Here is a 17160-nt window from a genome sequence, read left to right on the forward strand (position 1 = left end):
CTCCACTGCACTCCCAGGCCACAGCAGAGAGCTGGACTAGAAGAGGAGCAACCGGGACAGAGTCCGGTACCCCAACCAGGACTAGAATCTGGGGTGCCGGTGCCACAGGGGGAAGATTAGCCTTGTGAGCCATGGTGCCGGCCCTTTTTTTTTTTCTTTTTAAGAAATATTTTAAAATTTATTTGACAGGTAGAGTTATAGACAGTGAGAGAGACAGAGAGAAAAGTCTTCCTTCCATTGGTTCACTCCCTAAATGGTTGCCACGGCTGGCGGGCTGTAGCAATCCGAAACCAGGAGCCAGGTGCTTCCTCCTGGTCTCCTTAACACTTGGGCCATCCTCCACTGCACTCCTGGGCCACAGCTGGACTGGAAGAGGAGCAACCGGGACAGAATCCTGTGCCCCGACTAGAACCCGGTGTGCCAGCACTGCAGGCAAAGGATTAGCCTACTGAGCCGCGGTGCCAGCCAATTAAGCTTTTAAAGGCTCAGGGAGCGCAGCTGATGATTTTCTTTCTCCATGAATTCTGAGGCAGCTCTTCTGGCTTCATAGCTTCACTGTGATCTTTCTCCTCTTCTTTGGGATCTTCCATTTTCTCATCCTCCTCACTAAGAGGCTGAGGCATAAGCTGATTACCTACAAGGACATGCCTGTTAATTCTGTTTCACTCTCTTTCTTTTCCTTTTGGGTGGAACCTTTTGGCCTGCATTTCATTGTTTATGAAATTTCTAAGTGGGTTGTGAATATAAATACAAGCAAAGTCCTGCAGGTTCCTGAAAGCACAGGGGGGAGTCCCACAGAAGCAGGCTTGCCATAACCATTCTTACTTGGCTGCACAAGTGGAGCAAATGAAACAGCAAGGATATTTTTACTTTCCCAAGTGTTTTGCCCCGGTCACATAATCTGTGTTAACTGATCTTCTATAGGCATGACTAGCATGCCTCCCACATTCAGTAAAATTTTCACATAGTTTTCATGGCCTTTTTGGACCCTAGCACCACAATAAATTTGATCATACTGATAACTTTAAGACATTTCTAGAGGTGGTTACCAACTACAAATGCAGGTTCACAGAACTCAAATTTATCAAAGCTATTATTTTTGACAAAGCTCTCCAGTTTTTCCTTGGCGTATTCTACTACATCTGAATGAAGCTCAATCCCATGATTTATTCTAAAAGGACCTGTGGCACAGCGGTTCAGCCCAGCTCACTGTAGCAATGTGCAGGGCCAGGCTCTTAATAATTGGTGAGCTTCCTGGAAGCCAGCTGCTGCCACAATACCGCCAACTTTTAAAAATGTATTATTTTAAAATTGTGTTCACTGGGGCTGGCATTTGGCATAGCAGATAAAGCTGCTGCCTGCAGTGCTGGCTTCCCATATGGGCTCCAGTTCATGTCCTGGCTGGTCCACTTCTGATCCAGCTGTCGGCTGTGGCCTGGGAAAGCAGTCAAAGATTGCTCAAGTGCTTGGGCCCCTGCACTAGTGCAGGAGACATGGACGAAGCTCCTGACTCCTGGCTTTGGATTGGCGCAGCTGCAGCAGCTGCAGCCATTTGGGGAATGAACCAGCAGATGGAAGACCTCTCTTTCTTGCCTCTGCATTTCAAATAAAATAAATCTTTTCAAAAAAGTATTCATGCCAGTGCCATGGCTCACTAGGCTAATACTCTGCCTGCGGTGCCAGATCCTGGGTTCTAGTCCTGGTTGGGGGCTGGATTCTGTCCCGGTTGCTCCTCTTCCAGTCTAGCTCTCTGCTGCGGCCCAGGAAGGCAGTGGAGTATGACCCAAGTGCTTGGGACCTGCACCTGCATGGGAGACCAGGAGGAAGCACCTGACTCCTGGCTTCGGATCGCTGCAGTATGCCGGCCATAGCAGCCATTTGGGGGTGAACCAACAGAAGGAAGACCTTTCTCTCTGTCTCTCTCTCTCACTGTCTAACTCTGCCTGTCAAAAAAAATATTCATTTATTTATTTTTTTTGAAAGGGTAGAATTGTAGAGATGGAGGGAGGGAGAGAAGGAGAGGGGGAGAGGGAGAGAGGGAGAGAGGGGGAGAGAGAGGGAGAGAGGGAGAGAGGGGGACAGAGAGAGAAGAGAATGAATCTTCTGTTTACTTCCATTCCCAAGTGCCCTAAATAGCTTCAGCTTGGCCAGGCCAAAGCCAGGAGGCAGAAACTCAATCCAGGTCTCCTGTGTCTGTGGGAGGAACCCATCTAGTTGAGCCACTATCTGCTTCCTCACAAGTGAATTATCAGGAAGGTGGATTGCTGTGTACACTCTAAGTGTCAGATTAACCTGATGTGCTATGATTACAATTATTTTGTGGATAAAAATAAGTGATAACAAAATGAGCCAGGGATTACTAGCAAGAATTGACTGTGTATAATTAACAGGCAAGTATTAGTATGTCCCCAATAGGTATTTATTTAAATTATAATACCTTTTCTTAATTTCTCTAGCTTTCTGACTGCCATCTATTTATTAATTTAAAGGGAAAATTTTAAGAAATGTCTTGAAAATTGCTTTCTCTACACGTTTGCTTATTGTAGGAAAAAACTACAATAATGAAGTCATATTGAAGTAAAAATAATACTGCTGTTTTGATTAAATTAATTATAATCAGCTGTCTCTTTTTTAAATTTTTTTATTTCATAAATGTGGATTTACAAAGTGCAACTTTTGTATTGTTGCGGCTTCCCCCCCAACCTCCCTCCCTCCCGTGGCCCTCCCCTCTCCCTCTCCCATCCCACCCTTTATCGAGTTTCATTTTCAATTACCTTCATATACTGAAGATCAACTTAGTATATACTAAGCAAGGATTTCAACAGGCTGCATTCACACAACCGCACAAGGTATAGGGTATTGTTCGATTAGTAGTGTTTTAAAGTTTCATAGTAAAACACATTAAGGACAGAGATCCTACGTGGGGAGGATGTACCCAGTGACTCCCATTGTTGATTTAACAATTGGCACTCTTATTTGTGATGTCAGCAATCACCCGAGACTCTTGCTATGAGCTGTCTAGGCTATGGAAGTCCCTTGAGTTCACCGACTCTGAACTTGTTTAGTCAAGGCCGTGTCACAGTGGAGGTTCCTTCCTCCCTTCAGAGAAAGGCGCCTCTCTCCTTGATGGCCTGTTCCTTCTGCTGGGGTCTTGTTCACCAGGGTCTTTCATTTAGATTGTTTTTTGCTATGGTGTCATGGCTTTCCATGCCTATGAGACTCTCATGGACCTTTTATCCAGATCTGAATGTCCCAAGGGTTGATTCTGAGGCAGGAGTGCTGTTTTGGGCATTTGCCATTCTATGAGTCTGCTGTGTGTCCTGCTTCCCCAGCTGTCTCTTTTAATAGAAAAGAGGAACAACAAGCATCGTTTTAGACTCTAAAAATAGTATCGTCTACAATATATCTATATGATTTGGTAAATCTTTCACAGTTATGCTCCTGAAGTAATGCTAGGATTGTGTTGAAGCTGAGGGGGACAGACACTGGGAAGTCTTTTCCCTAATACCAGAGGGGCTTCATGCATCATTTGTGGGAGACTAAATTACCATAATGGACAACCTGGGTAAGAGATAAGGAGGGTGATTGATAATGATTATAAATAAATAACTAAATAAAATATTGTTTCCATTCAGTTAAGAATAAACCTGATTGAGTATAATAGATAATTGAACTCATGGGCTTTTCTAAATCATTTGTATTTTTCTAACAAGCTCCCCAAATTATATGATCTGGGGATAATACAGTAGTCTGAGAGTGTAACATTAACATGATCATGACCATGTGGCTTATAGTCTCCATACTCTTATCTCATGGCTACATATATGACCAACACACTGTGTTCTAGGAAGGGATAAAGAAAATGATTTTGCAGGTAAAACTTCCTCCTTTATAATCAACATTCCAACAAAATTATCTCAATGACTTCCACTTTCATCTTAGTTACCAAGAAAATACATCACAACAGATATTTTTGCTCATGTATTGTGAATTACAGTAGCAGCTATTAAGCAAGATAAGCTAAACAGATTTTATGCGTCTTCTTGATACACATGAAAAAATATAGCAAAATGTTCAAAGTTAGCTCTTTGTTCTTTATTCAAAAATAAAATTAAAAAGGCAAAAATGAATTGAAAAATAACAATACAATTTTAATACATTTGAAGGTTTTACATGGAAAATTAACATTAAAAGCATAGGGCCTAAAAATCTGATTATGGATGGAAAATAAATTATTCAAAAACAGACAAACTGAAACAAAGCAGAAGATCAAAATAAATATTGAAAATAAAAATGATTATCCTATAGTGTGCATATTTTTAGGTAAAAATCATTTTCCTGGCCGGTACCATGGCTCAACAGGCTAATCCTCTGCCTAGCGGCGCCGGCACACCGGGTTCTAGTCCCGGTCGGGGCGCCAGATTCTGTCCCAGTTGCCCCTCTTCCAGTCCAGCTCTCTGCTATGGCCCAGGAGTGCAGTGGAGGATGGCCCAAGTCCTTGGGCCCTGTACCCCATGGGAGACCAGGAGAAGCACCTGGCTCCTGGCTTCGGATCAGCATGGTGCGCTGGCCGCAGTGTGCTGGCTGCGGCGGCCATTGGAGGGTGAACCAACGGCAAAGGAAGACCTTTCTCTTTGTCTCTCTCTCACTGTCCACTCTGCCTGTCAAAAAAAAATCATTTTCCTAATATACAGAGATGGTGAATTTGGGAGGTTGACAAGGAGTGTGGTGTGATGGGGTTGATAAGATGCTCTAACTTTAATGAGTTAGACATTTTAATTTGAGGCATCAACCTAGTGAAAAACAATCTTCCTTGTTGTTCAGTTACGTGTGCATTCACCCTTAAAGGCAGTGTATGGTATCATTTCAATTTCCACTCTTTCAGAGACATTCCTCCCATCAAATAAATGAGTCTATCTTTATTGTCTGTTTCAGAATCAATAGCAGTAATAAAGTTACTGGTTTCCATTGTGTTACTGTGTCCAACTGATATATATTGATTATAATTCTATAAAAGCGCTTTTGTAACATTTTTAGATGTCATGCAGTGTTACATTCTAGATACCATATTTATTGTTCAAAACATATATTTCCTCTATTTATTTTTCCTGTACTTGGAGTATGAAGTCTCTGCCTGGCCCCTTCCATGGATGGGAGGGAGCAAAATGCTGTCCTGGCAGTAGGGACTGTAGCAAGCCATGTATATGGAGGGAAATGGGCTTAACATTAGCTGTGAGTGAAGAGGATGGGACACCTTCTATGGCAGATATTGATGTTTCTGTGTCTACCCCAAGTGGCCCATGGTGTCTGTCCTTCCCTCCAGGCCACCTGTTCCAGCTCTTAGTGTGCGGTGGGAGAGGAACCTGCAGGCCTGAGAGACAGCATAACAGCAGAAAGCAAGGCCTAAGGGTGGAGGCCTTCTGACAGGTGGGATGGGTTGTACATTCAAATGTGAAGGAAAGTCTGGTTGAGAGGGCCTCCCAGGGCTTGCCTTCAATCTTCCCTGGCTACTCATCAGGGCTACCCCTCACCACTGAGCCTCTGAGTCTAAGGAGAGAAGGGCTTGCTGGCTGAGCCCACCTGGCTGTTTTTTTTTTCAGGAAGTCTGTCAACTGACACTGGTTCATTTCCAAAAATATATAATTTACTAAAAAGCAGCTTGCCAAACCCATGGTAACCAAGGTGTGGTAGTTGAAATGGAGTTTCCAGCCAGCTGGGCTCATTAGCAGCTGCTCCTCTCCTCCCATCCCACCCAGGTGCAGTTGTCAGGCCAACAGGGCTGTGACTGCAGATGTCAAATCAAGGTCAGGATGATGGTTCCCCTGATGTGATCTTATGTAAAATATGACAATGACATGTGCTGAGGTCCAGGACATGGGCAGCAACTGCTATCCATATGGTATAGAAAGTTCTAAGTTCACAAAGCTGATATGTTCCTGAAAGCATTCCTCTAGCCTTGGCAAATGGTGGTGATTGGAGCAGGTACCAGATCTGGTAACAGTGTGACAGGGGATCTGTCATGCCCAGGCATAGCCACATGGTCTTTATGGAGCCAATAAGAGCAACACCAAGCTATCATGCCAATGAGCTTTGACAAATGGACATAACTCATTGTCCTTTATCAAAATCCTTCTCTTATTGACATGTTATTATTAATACCCATTCAGGTTACATTTGGACAATTCCACTTAAAGGAGAATCTACTTGCTATGTCATTGTGTTCAATTTTTTTTAATAAATCAAGCCCAGACATTTGTTTATAAAAATCTATTTGGAGGAAGGATGATGGTATAAACCATTTACATTAGTTTTATCTTGACAAGTAAAGCATTATCCATAATGTAAGATTTGTTACTTATTCAATTAAAGACTGATAATGGGCCCACCTATACCTCTTCTGCATTCAATCATTTTTGTCAATTATAAGATATTATAAGATATCCCATAATCCTGCAGGTCAAGCCATTGTTGAGCACACCCATCATATGCTTAAAACTCTTCTTCAAAAACAAAAGAAAAGGGGGAAACACCCCTGGGGAGATTAATCATAAAATGGCCATTCTTTTATTTACACTTAATCATTTAACTTATTTTTCAAAATTCAATTCTACCTCTCTTGATTCTAAAACCCTAGGACAACAGCATTCCCATCCAGCTCATGAAGAACCACGACTGTTAGTTTATAAGTAGCCCCCCCATCCTAACTCAAAGGGCTCTAAACCACTCAAAACATGGGGAAGAGGGTTTGTTTCTGTTTTATGCCTTTACAGGTCCTGTGTGGATTCCAGCCCACTGTGTCTGACCTACAGACACCATGAGTTGGCACCAGCAGTTACAGGATACAATTCCTCCTTTACAACTAAAGAAGACAAAAAATCAGTGCCACTGTTTCACCCTCTTTCAAAGAATCAAAAACAAAGCCACTTCATTGCAAGTCCCCCAAGACAAATCGACCACCTGGGGAGATATGAAGTCATTGATTGCTGATTGCTTCTGCACAACAGAAACACATTCTAGAAACTCCTGAGACTTTATTTACCACTATTTTTGCTCAACTTACATACAGTTCTACTTTGATCTTGTTAATCATTATGTTATGCTTTTCCCTCCCTGTTGGCTCTTACTGTTTAACAACTGTTACTCCTGAAGTAAAGATACCTGTAGGAAACCCTGTGTTGTTATCCTGTTTTTGGAATTGTTATCACCCATCTTCCTAGAAGAGCTTGCCTATTTTAAAAAAAAAACTGCTAAGGCCATCGCTGCATTTAGAGTTAATTCAAATTCATGAAGGTGTTTTACAAAATTATGCTTCAACAGATAGACCAGTCTAAGTTTAAAAGTGATAATATAAATAACATCAAGTACCTGGTTAAAAAAAATAGAATTAAAAAGGAAGGAAGGACCAACATGGGAAGCAGTCCACACAGCAGACTCCTAGAATGACTTTTGCAGTAAATAACATTCTGACCTCAGAATCAACCCTCAAGGCTTCCTGGTCAGGCTGAAAGGCCTGCAAGAGCATTTCAGGCATGGAAAGACAAAACTCTGACAAAAAAAATCCTACATGGAGATCTCTGTGAGACCTCAGAGGAAAGAAAAGGTCATCAAAGGAGACACTGTTCTCTGAAGGAAGAAGAGAACATCCTCTTCGCTTATGGCTGTGTCCAAATACCAATGGTGTCTATGGTCACAAAAGGCTTCCATAGCCCTGGCAGCCCATGACAAGGGCATCAGATGATCACTGACATCATAAAAAGAGTGTTAATTGTTAAAGGAAAAACAGTAATCACTGTGCACTTGCTCCCCAGGTAGGACCTCTGTCCCTATTGAATTGTAATATGAGAATCAACTGCAAATTCTCTCCCTAAACTGTACCCTACATGTTGTGTGTTGGCATGGGGGCAAGTTGTTGAAATCTATGATTAGCATAGAGTTGGTCCTCTGTATATAAAGTCCTACTAAAAATGATCCATAATGAGGAAGGAGATGGGAGAGGGAATGGGAGGTGAGATGGGAGGGGGATGGAGGGTTAGGGGGAAAGAACCACTGTTCTATTAAAGTTGTATCTATGTAAAAATGAATTCATTAAATTAAAAAATTGTGCTGCTATTGATTATTTACCACTTAAACATCAAATTGGATGACAATAATTTCCAGGATCATGTTGTTTCAACATCACAGATAATTCTAATTTAATTCAAAAGGAAATTGATAACATCAAAAATGAATTTAAATATTTAAATATTAAACCTGAATGGTGGCAATTGGGATTCTGGCTGCATTGGCTGCTGCACTTTGTGGTACCAGTTATTATGGTCCTCATCCTGTGTTTGATACATGCATCATCTCATGCATACCTAATCTAGATCTATGCTTAAAATAAAGAAAAGGGGGAAGGAAAGGATGCTGCCTAAGTGTCTCTCAGGAGAACACACTCCCCTGAAGTTAGAGGTATAGCCACAGTTTCTGATATCCACCAAAAGAGGCTGGGGAATGGGCACACTTACCCTCAAAGGAATGTGGCAGCAGAGACAGCAGGGGGCTAATGGACATTAATTGGTACCTGGGATGTTTTCCAGAATTTGTAGACTTCCAAGTATTTGAATGGACCTGTCTTTGAAGATTTACACCACTGCTCTGTTCTCTGTCATGGATCACCAGACTGGATTCCTTTCCCACCTAAAGTTGTACACCAACTGTGCCTATGTGCTTGCTAGCTTCTAGACTTGCTGGTATCCTCTAATAAAAAGTGCTGGCCAGAGCAATCTGGGGAGCACTCTGTATGTGAAAATGTCTGTGTTCTGTCTCATTCATTTTTGAAACCCCACACCTTAGATGTATTGAAAGTTTGTTTATTTGGTACCTTTCCAATTTTTTGATGTAGGCATTCAATTGTTATAAACTTCCCTCTTACACTACTTTGGCTGTATTCTATAAGTTTTGATGTGTTGTGTTATCTTCATTCATTTCCAGAACATTTTTTTTATTTCTATTTCTTCTATGACCCACTATTCATTCAGGCACATGTTCTTCAGTCTCCATGTGTTTGCATATGTTTTATAAATTCTTGAGTTGTTAATTTCCTGTTTAATTACATTATGGTCAGAGAAGATGCATGGCATGATTCAGATTTTTAAGATTTCTAAGACTTGCTTTATGGCCTAGCATATGGTCTATAACATAGAATGTTCCATACAATGATGAAAATAATGTGTCTTACAACTGTGGAATGAAAAGCTCTGTCAATATCATTTAGGTTTACTTAATCCATAATATCAATTAGCTCTGTTGTTTCTTTGTTGATTTTCTGTCTAATTGATCTGTCCATTGAGGAAAATCAGTGTTGATGTCTCTCATTACTATTGTATTGGAATCTATGTCTCCCATTAGATCTGTTAATATTTCTTGTAAATAACCAGATGCCCTGGCATTGGATTTTAAACATTTATTATTGTATCATCTTATGTTGAATTGATCACTTAATCTCCACATAGTGCCCTTCTTTGAATCTTTTAACAATATTTTGGTTAAAGTCTATGTTGTCTGATATTAGGATGACTACACTTGTTCTTTTTTGTTGTTGTTAATTTATTTGACAGGTAGAGTTATAGACAGTGAGAGAGACAGAGAGAAAGGTCTTCCTTCCATTGGTTGACTCTCCAAATGGCCACTGGCACTGCACCAATAAGAAGCCAGGAGCCAGGTGCCTTCTCTTGGTCTCCCAAGTGGGTGCAGGGGCCCAAGCACTTGGGCCATCCTCTAGTGCCCCCTTGGGCCACAGCAGAGAGCTGGACTGGAAGAGGAGCAACCAGGACTAGAACCCAGTGCCCATATGGGATGCCAGCACCACAGGCAGAGGATTAACCAAGTGAGCCATGGCACCAGCCCCTTTTTTGCTTTCCATTAGTGTGGAATAACTTTTCCCATTCTTTCACTTTCAATTTGCATTTCTCCTTGCTGTTGAGGTGTGTTTCTTGTAGGCAGCAAATAGACAGGTCTCGATTTTCAATCCATTCAACAAGTCTGTATCTTTTAACTGGAGAGTTCAGGCCATTTACATCAAGGTTATGATCAATAAGTAATGGCTTGGCCCTGGCATTTTTTTCTATATATATTCATATTGTTTGCTTTATATTTCTTTTGTACTTTTACTGCCTTCACATTCTTTCATAATGAAGTCTAACTTTCTGTGTTTCTGTGTGTAGCACATTCTTAAGGCACTTTTGTAAGGGTAAGCGAGTGGTGACACTCAATTTCTGTTTGTTATGGAAGCTCTTTATTTCACCTTAATTCATAAATGATAGCTTTACATGGTACAGTATGCGGGGTTAACTGTTTTTTCAAAGACTTGTATTATGTCTCTCCATTCTCTCCTAGCCTGCAGAGTTTCTGATGAGAATTCAGATGTGAGTGCAGTTGTAGACCCTGTGAGAGCAATTTGGTATTTTATGCTCATTTTAGAATCTTTTCTTTGTGTTTTATTGTTGAAAATTTGATTGTAATGTGTTGTGATGAAGACTTTTCTTGTCATGGCTATAAGGAGTTCTGTGTGCCTCGTGTACTTTGACTTCTCTTTTTTTTTCCAAATTAGGGAAGTTTTCTGTAATTATTTCACTGAATATGTTTTCTAATCCATTTTCTCTTTCCACACCTTCAGGAACTCCTAAGACCCATATGCTGGGTCCTTTGATAGTATCCCAACAGTCTCCAACACTGTTTTAAATTTTTCTAATTTCTTCTTTTTTTGTTGTTCTTACTGAAAAATTCCCAGTGATTGTGTTCTAGCTCAGATATTCTTTCTTCCGCCTCAACCAGTCTGTTGTTAGGACTTTCCACTGCCTTTTTATTTGACATATTTAACTCTTCATTTCTAATAATTTATTTTGGTTTCTCTAAAAATATCAACTTTATGGAACAAGTTTTCTTTCATGTCATTTATGAATTTCTTTCATTTTTGAATTTTTTCTCATTGCTTCTTTTTTTTTAACAGGCAGAGTGGACAGTGAGAGAGAGAGACAAAGAGAAAGGTCTTCCTTTTTGCCGTTGGTTCACCCTCCAATGGCCACTGTGGCCGGCACATCTCGCTGATCCAAAGCCAGGAGCCAGGTGCTTATCCTGGTCTCCCATGCGGGTACAGGGCCCAAGGACTTGGGCCATCCTCCACTGCCTTCCCGGGCCATAGCAGAGAGCTGGCCTGGAAGAGGAGCAACTGGGATAGAATCCAGCGCCCCGACTGGGACTAGAACCCGGTGTGCTGGTGCCGCAAGGCGGAAGATTATCCTGTTAAACCATGGCACCGGCCTTCTCATTGCTTCTTAATCCTTTGATTAATTTTTTGAATTACATTTCAGGTATTTCATCAACCTCTTCATCTTCAAAGTCTAATATTGAAGTGTTTGCATTCCTTTGGTGGAATTATGTTGTTTTCTTTTTTCTTTATCTTGAATTTCTGCATTTATTTTTAGGCATTTGTGGAGACATTTATTGGATTTTTCCTCTGATGGATTATTTTTGAACTATGCTTCTGTGGCTTAGCGGAGCATCTGCTCTTTTAGTGACTACCCAGATGCTTGAGCTGAGTGTGTTCTGGGGGCTCTAGTCTATGCTCCAGGATGGAGTGAGTATCCAGGGTCACACCCATTTTGGACATGGTATGTCTTCTTAATTGCCAACAGAAAGGAGGGAATGACCACCTATGTTGGCATCATCACACCTTTCCCTCTGCTCTTCTAAGGTGTCCAATGCCTGAGTGTTAGGCCGCAGTGGGTGTAACTTTCACCTATGCTGGTATATGAATTGCACAAAGGATGAGCACAGATCCTGCTGCAATGTCCCACCCTAATTAGGGAGCTCAGAGTGTGTGGAGCTATAAACAGTAATTACCCAGAAAACCAGCAACACTCTGTACTCTCGCACGGTTCCCATAGTGTTATCCCACAAGGCACAATCACAGTCATGTTGTACATAGGATCCACTCTGCCCCACTAGCCTGGCCCCATTCACAGAGAGGCAGAGATGTTCCCAGAGCCAGCTGCATGTGAGTATACTGCATAGACAGTTTGAACCTCGTGCCAGCAATACATTGAGAAGCTGGGGGCACCTCACAGTTGTACATGGGTGCCCAGCCCCCATCAAACTAGCAGACTCAAAGACAGTGGGAAACATGGATTTTTCCCTCTGGTAAAATCCCTGGATCCCACATGTGCACAATACACACTGGCTGCAGCCTTAATCATTTCAAAATCACCCCTTCTTCCCACCAGTTACTGGGCACATACAAGAGTCTCTTCAACTGTTGCTAATATCAGCATGGCACCTTATCTGCCCCCATTGCATGGAGCTGCCAAGATGGCATCTGTCCTTGCTAGTTTCTGGGCAAGTGCACAAGAGCTGCTATAGCTGCTAAGTACTTATGTACAAAATGGCACCCACCCTCTTTCAGTTGGTTTCCAGGCACTGTTGTGTGTGTGAGGGAGACAGGTGGGTAGAAAGAATTATGCCCCTTTTTTTCCTGGGTGAGCATGCACCCTGTTCCCCTCAGGTCTCCAGGCCAGATTCAAAGTGTAGTCTACTAGGCTCTCATTCCGACTATATCACCAGTGTTACAGGGTGCTGCAGTCTGATCACACCTCACCCTCCAAAGCTGGTACTTTCTCCAGCTCTTGGCTTCTGGGGTTATGTGGTGTGTCTGTGCACATTGCTGCACATCTGCACCTTCCATACAGATCCACAATATCTCTCCTCCTTCCACAGAATCTTCACTGCAGTTTTCCCTCCAACTCACTCCTGAAAATGCACTTTCTTCACCTTTTTAAAATTATTTTCTTCTAGCCTAGTGTAGTATGATCTTTCTCTATTCTGCTACCTTGGAATCCCTGGCAAAATAAATTTTGATTTGAAGTGTATAATTATTTAGATGTTTGTCATGACTATATTTGAAATGAAGTTTAAAACTTGAAAAAAATAAATTTTTGGGGCCAGCGCTGTGGCACAGTGGGTTAATGCCCTGGCCTGCAGTGCCAGCACCCCATATGGGTGCCAGTTTGAGACCAGCTCTCTGCTATGGAGTGGGAAAGCAGTAGAAGGTGGCCCAAGTCCTTGGACCCCTGCACCCAAGTGGGAGACCCAAAAGAAGCTCCTGGATCCTGGCTTCGGATCAGCATAGCACCAGCTGTTGCGGCCAACTGGGGAGTGAACCAGTGGATGGAAGATCTCTCTCTCTCTCTCTCTCTCTCTCTCTCTCTCTCTCTCTTTCTCTCTCTCTCTCCTCCCCTCTCTCTGTGTAACTCTGTCTTTCAAATAAATATATAAATTTTGATAAATAAATGTTGGTAAACATTCTTCCAGTGTGAGAATAAGTGAAATCATGATATGCAGTATTGAAGCAAAGAATAAAAACATATAATAAAGCTCTTTTTGTAAGAAAAAAAGATGTTGATCAAGATATGTAGCATAATGTTAAAGATTGAAAAAGTCAATTATGACATGAAAATGATATTATATGCTTCCACAAAATCAAATTTAAAAATTAATTCTCAAGGTTGGTGTTGTGGTGTAGCAGATAAAGCCAGTGCCTGCAGTGCCAGCATCCCACATTGGTGCTAGTTCAAGTCTCAGCTGCTCTACTTCCAATCCAGTTCTCTGCTATGGCCTAGGAAAGCAAAAAATGGCCCAAGTCCTTGGGCCACTGCACCTGTGTGGGAATACCTGGATGAAGCTCCTGGCTCCTGGCATCAAATCATCCCAGCTCCGGCCATTGCAGCCAATTGGGGAGTGAACCAATGCACTGAATATCTCTCTCTCTCTCTCTCTCTGCTTCGCCTTTTCTCTCTGTATAACACTGACTTTCAAATATATAAATAAATCTTTAAAAAAGAAAATTGGCTGGCACCACGGCTCACTAGGCTAATCCTCCACCTATGGTGCCCACACACCGGGTTCTAGTCCCGATCAGGGTGCCAGATTCTATCCCGGTTGCCCCTCTTCCAGTCCAGCTCTCTGCTGTGGCCTGAGAGTGCAGTGGAGGATGGCCCAAGTGCTTGGACCCTGCACCCGCATGAGAGACCAGGAGAAGCACCTGGCTTCTGGCTTTGGATCAGCATGGTGCGCCAGCCACAGTGCACTGGCCACAGTGCACTGGCCACAGCGGCCATTGGAGGGTTAACCAACAGTAAAGGAAGACCTTTCTCCCTCTCTCTCTCTCTCTCTCTCACTGTCCACTCTGCCTGTCAAAAAAAAAGAAAGAAAGAAAATTAATTCTCAAAGTTATTAATGTTACTCCAGTGTATATTCAGTATATCAGACTAAAATGATAATGTTGGGAATTTGCCCACTATGGTATTCAAAATGTATGGTATTTCAATGTACTGTATGTATCCAATTAGACCATTCTGCACTTTTTATTTGATAAAGCTGGCAATCCTAATTGCTTGAAATAACAGCACCTGGTGCCATGAAATTTAAAAATAATTATTTTAGGTGTGAATTTTGTACTGGAGGTCTGGTGGACAGTGCTGCTGATCTGGGCCAGCTCTGGCTAATCTTGCCTGGTCTTCTATAACATCCCAGTATGCTATTATAGGATGGCCTTATATTTTTATGTCAATTTGCTCACCATTGAGTGGATGTTTGGCACAGATGTTAAATCACTATTTGGTGTTCCTTCATCTGATACATGAATGCCTGGGTTTACATCCCGACTACTTCTGGTTTGTGCTGCTGTACACTCTGGGATGCAGCAAATGATAGCTCAAGTGAATGGCTCCTTGCTCCTTTCATGAGAGGTACTCATTGAATTCCTCTCTCATGATTTATCTGACTTAGCACTTGTTATTGTGGACATTTGGAGAAATGAACGACTATTTCTCTGTATCTGTATGTGCCTTTCAAGAAAATAAAAATTTAAAACAAATAAATTCAAGTTTGTTTGATATTTGTGTATTTGAGGCAATTTTATCTTGATGCTCACTATGAGGCTTGAGAACAAATGGGAAAAATTACTTCAGGTTGGAAATAAGCACATGCATATTAGCATTTTTATTGAATTCTTAACAGTGTCTATGTTTTATGGAACCATTAGTTCAAGTGATAGAAACTTACATATCCGAAGTCATGTCAACACATCTAGTCATTAAACTATTACGACTCATAAGTTATTGTGCACCCCATATCTGCTAAAATATAGCTTTTCTTATTTTTTATGATCTTTGAACCATTACTTGTCAATATTGTCCACTATAATTGCTGGAATTTAGCCCCTCTTGATGGTTACCTCAGCTAGATCTGAGTTTCCCAGGAATCTTTCTGATTCTTGTCTTTTCTCCTTTACAACACTGAGTTGGGACACAGAACCCTAAGACATTGCCACCTCAGTGCCCACAGTTTCCCTCATGAGTATAGAGTTGGCCTTCAAACTGTCCTGGATGGTTTTCAGGATGACCACAGTCTGTCTCAGATAGGAAGTTGCATTGCTCTCCCAGCCAACTAAACTGTTATAGTTGACTTTCTAACTTCCCACAAAACACCTCAGAGCAAGTTTTACAATTAGCAAGAACTTACTGAAGATTTTGAGATAAGTAGGAACATAACAGAGGCACATCCCTGCATATCCATCAAGGAAAAAAACCAAAGCTGCCCCACAAGCCTACATCAAGTTAGAAGACACCTCCATCTTATATTGTAATGATTCCATTGACTACACCAGGAACACCAGACTTTGGAAATCTGCATAATTTGACTGTAGTCTCAGATAGGAAGAACAGTTTCATGTTTGTTTGCATCTTAAGCACACTTACAAGGCCTACCCTGAAATTCTTATTTTCTGGATCGTATTTTTTCCAAGATGGTGGCTCCCCTTGGGCCTTCTTTAAGAGATTTTAGCCTGACCCCCTGAGACTCAGGGACCCACTGGCTTCTTTCTGACCATTGGCCACAATTAAGGAATAGATGTCTTTAACCCTGGGACACAACCTATATAATGGTGCAGAAAAAGGCAAGCTCAATCAGGCACAGAGTGAGACCTCAGAATGGCCCTCCCCTTGTGCAGAAGAGGCCTCAGCACTGCATAAACCACAACTACCTCACATCCAGCTCCATCCCTGCCAGTTACCCTGGATCACTCACCAGGTCAGTCAGCTCTAATCTAATGTTCACCAGGATGAGCACTGTGATGGCAGCCAGAAACAGGGTCCCAACCCTATGGAGACCTGTCTTATCTCAAGGCAGGTGTTTCTAAAAATGGTCTCACAACTAGGATGAGATGCAGACCAATGACTCACTGCAGGACCCCCAACCCATCTATGACTAGGCAGCAGCTCGCATCCTTCTCCTCCCTAGGCCCCACCTGCTTCCCTCCTTTGTAATGCTGCAACCAACAAGGAGACTCAGGTGAATGACCAGAGGCACTTGGAGTCTAGGGGCAGCAGGGCAGCCTGTCTGTCCTGAGGGATCCCAGGGCCCTGTGACCACAGGCACAGAACAAGGTTGGATTCTTCCTCCTTTGTGGAGTATCCAGGTCTGTAACTGCTCATCCTTGGCCATGGTGTCTGCTCACCCTTTTGCCTACTACACCTTCAGGGCCCACATCTGCTAGAAGCTACAAGACAAAAACATGTACATAAAACAATACTGGATAACTGCAGGGAACTACCCCTCACAGAGCTCTTGTCCATTTCATCAAAGGAAGATTCAGGTCCACAGACAGATGTATGACACCTGGAGTCTAGTTTCCAGAAAGGTGACTTCTTTGAAGTACAGGGACAGAGGGAGCATCAGACTTAGGGTCTTTGTCCAACTTCTTTGACACACAGGAAGACTGCTCCTCACACAGATTGGGTTATGAGTATCCTCCAGCAGCCACATTTTCCATCATAAAGGGCCATTCCCATCACATTATAGGTCATGAAGTCTCTGAGTCTGGTGCACCCACAGCTCTGAGATCACTGTTGACTATAATGGCTCCCTAGGGATTTATGTCCCTCCACAGATCCATATCAAAGGGAAATTTGCACCCATCCCACAGGGTCAGAAACAACTATATTCATATGCAGTATACAGTGGACACCACTGGGAGTATAAGCAAATATCACCTTCCTCATTAGCCAGGAGAAGTCAGGGCCACATACCTTGTAGGGACTGTCCCCAACTCAGCAGGAAATGAAG

The 17160-nt window shown here is 42.3% G+C and overlaps 1 pseudogene; it reads right to left on the reverse strand.

The window, feature by feature from the left end:
• Nucleotides 1–485: 485 nt before the first annotated feature.
• Nucleotides 486–11641, reverse strand: LOC133754736 (protein-L-isoaspartate O-methyltransferase domain-containing protein 1-like; annotated as a pseudogene).
• Nucleotides 11642–17160: the final 5519 nt, after the last annotated feature.

This window comes from Lepus europaeus, unplaced genomic scaffold (genome assembly GCF_033115175.1).
Source record: "Lepus europaeus isolate LE1 unplaced genomic scaffold, mLepTim1.pri SCAFFOLD_29, whole genome shotgun sequence".
NCBI lineage: Eukaryota > Metazoa > Chordata > Mammalia > Lagomorpha > Leporidae > Lepus > Lepus europaeus.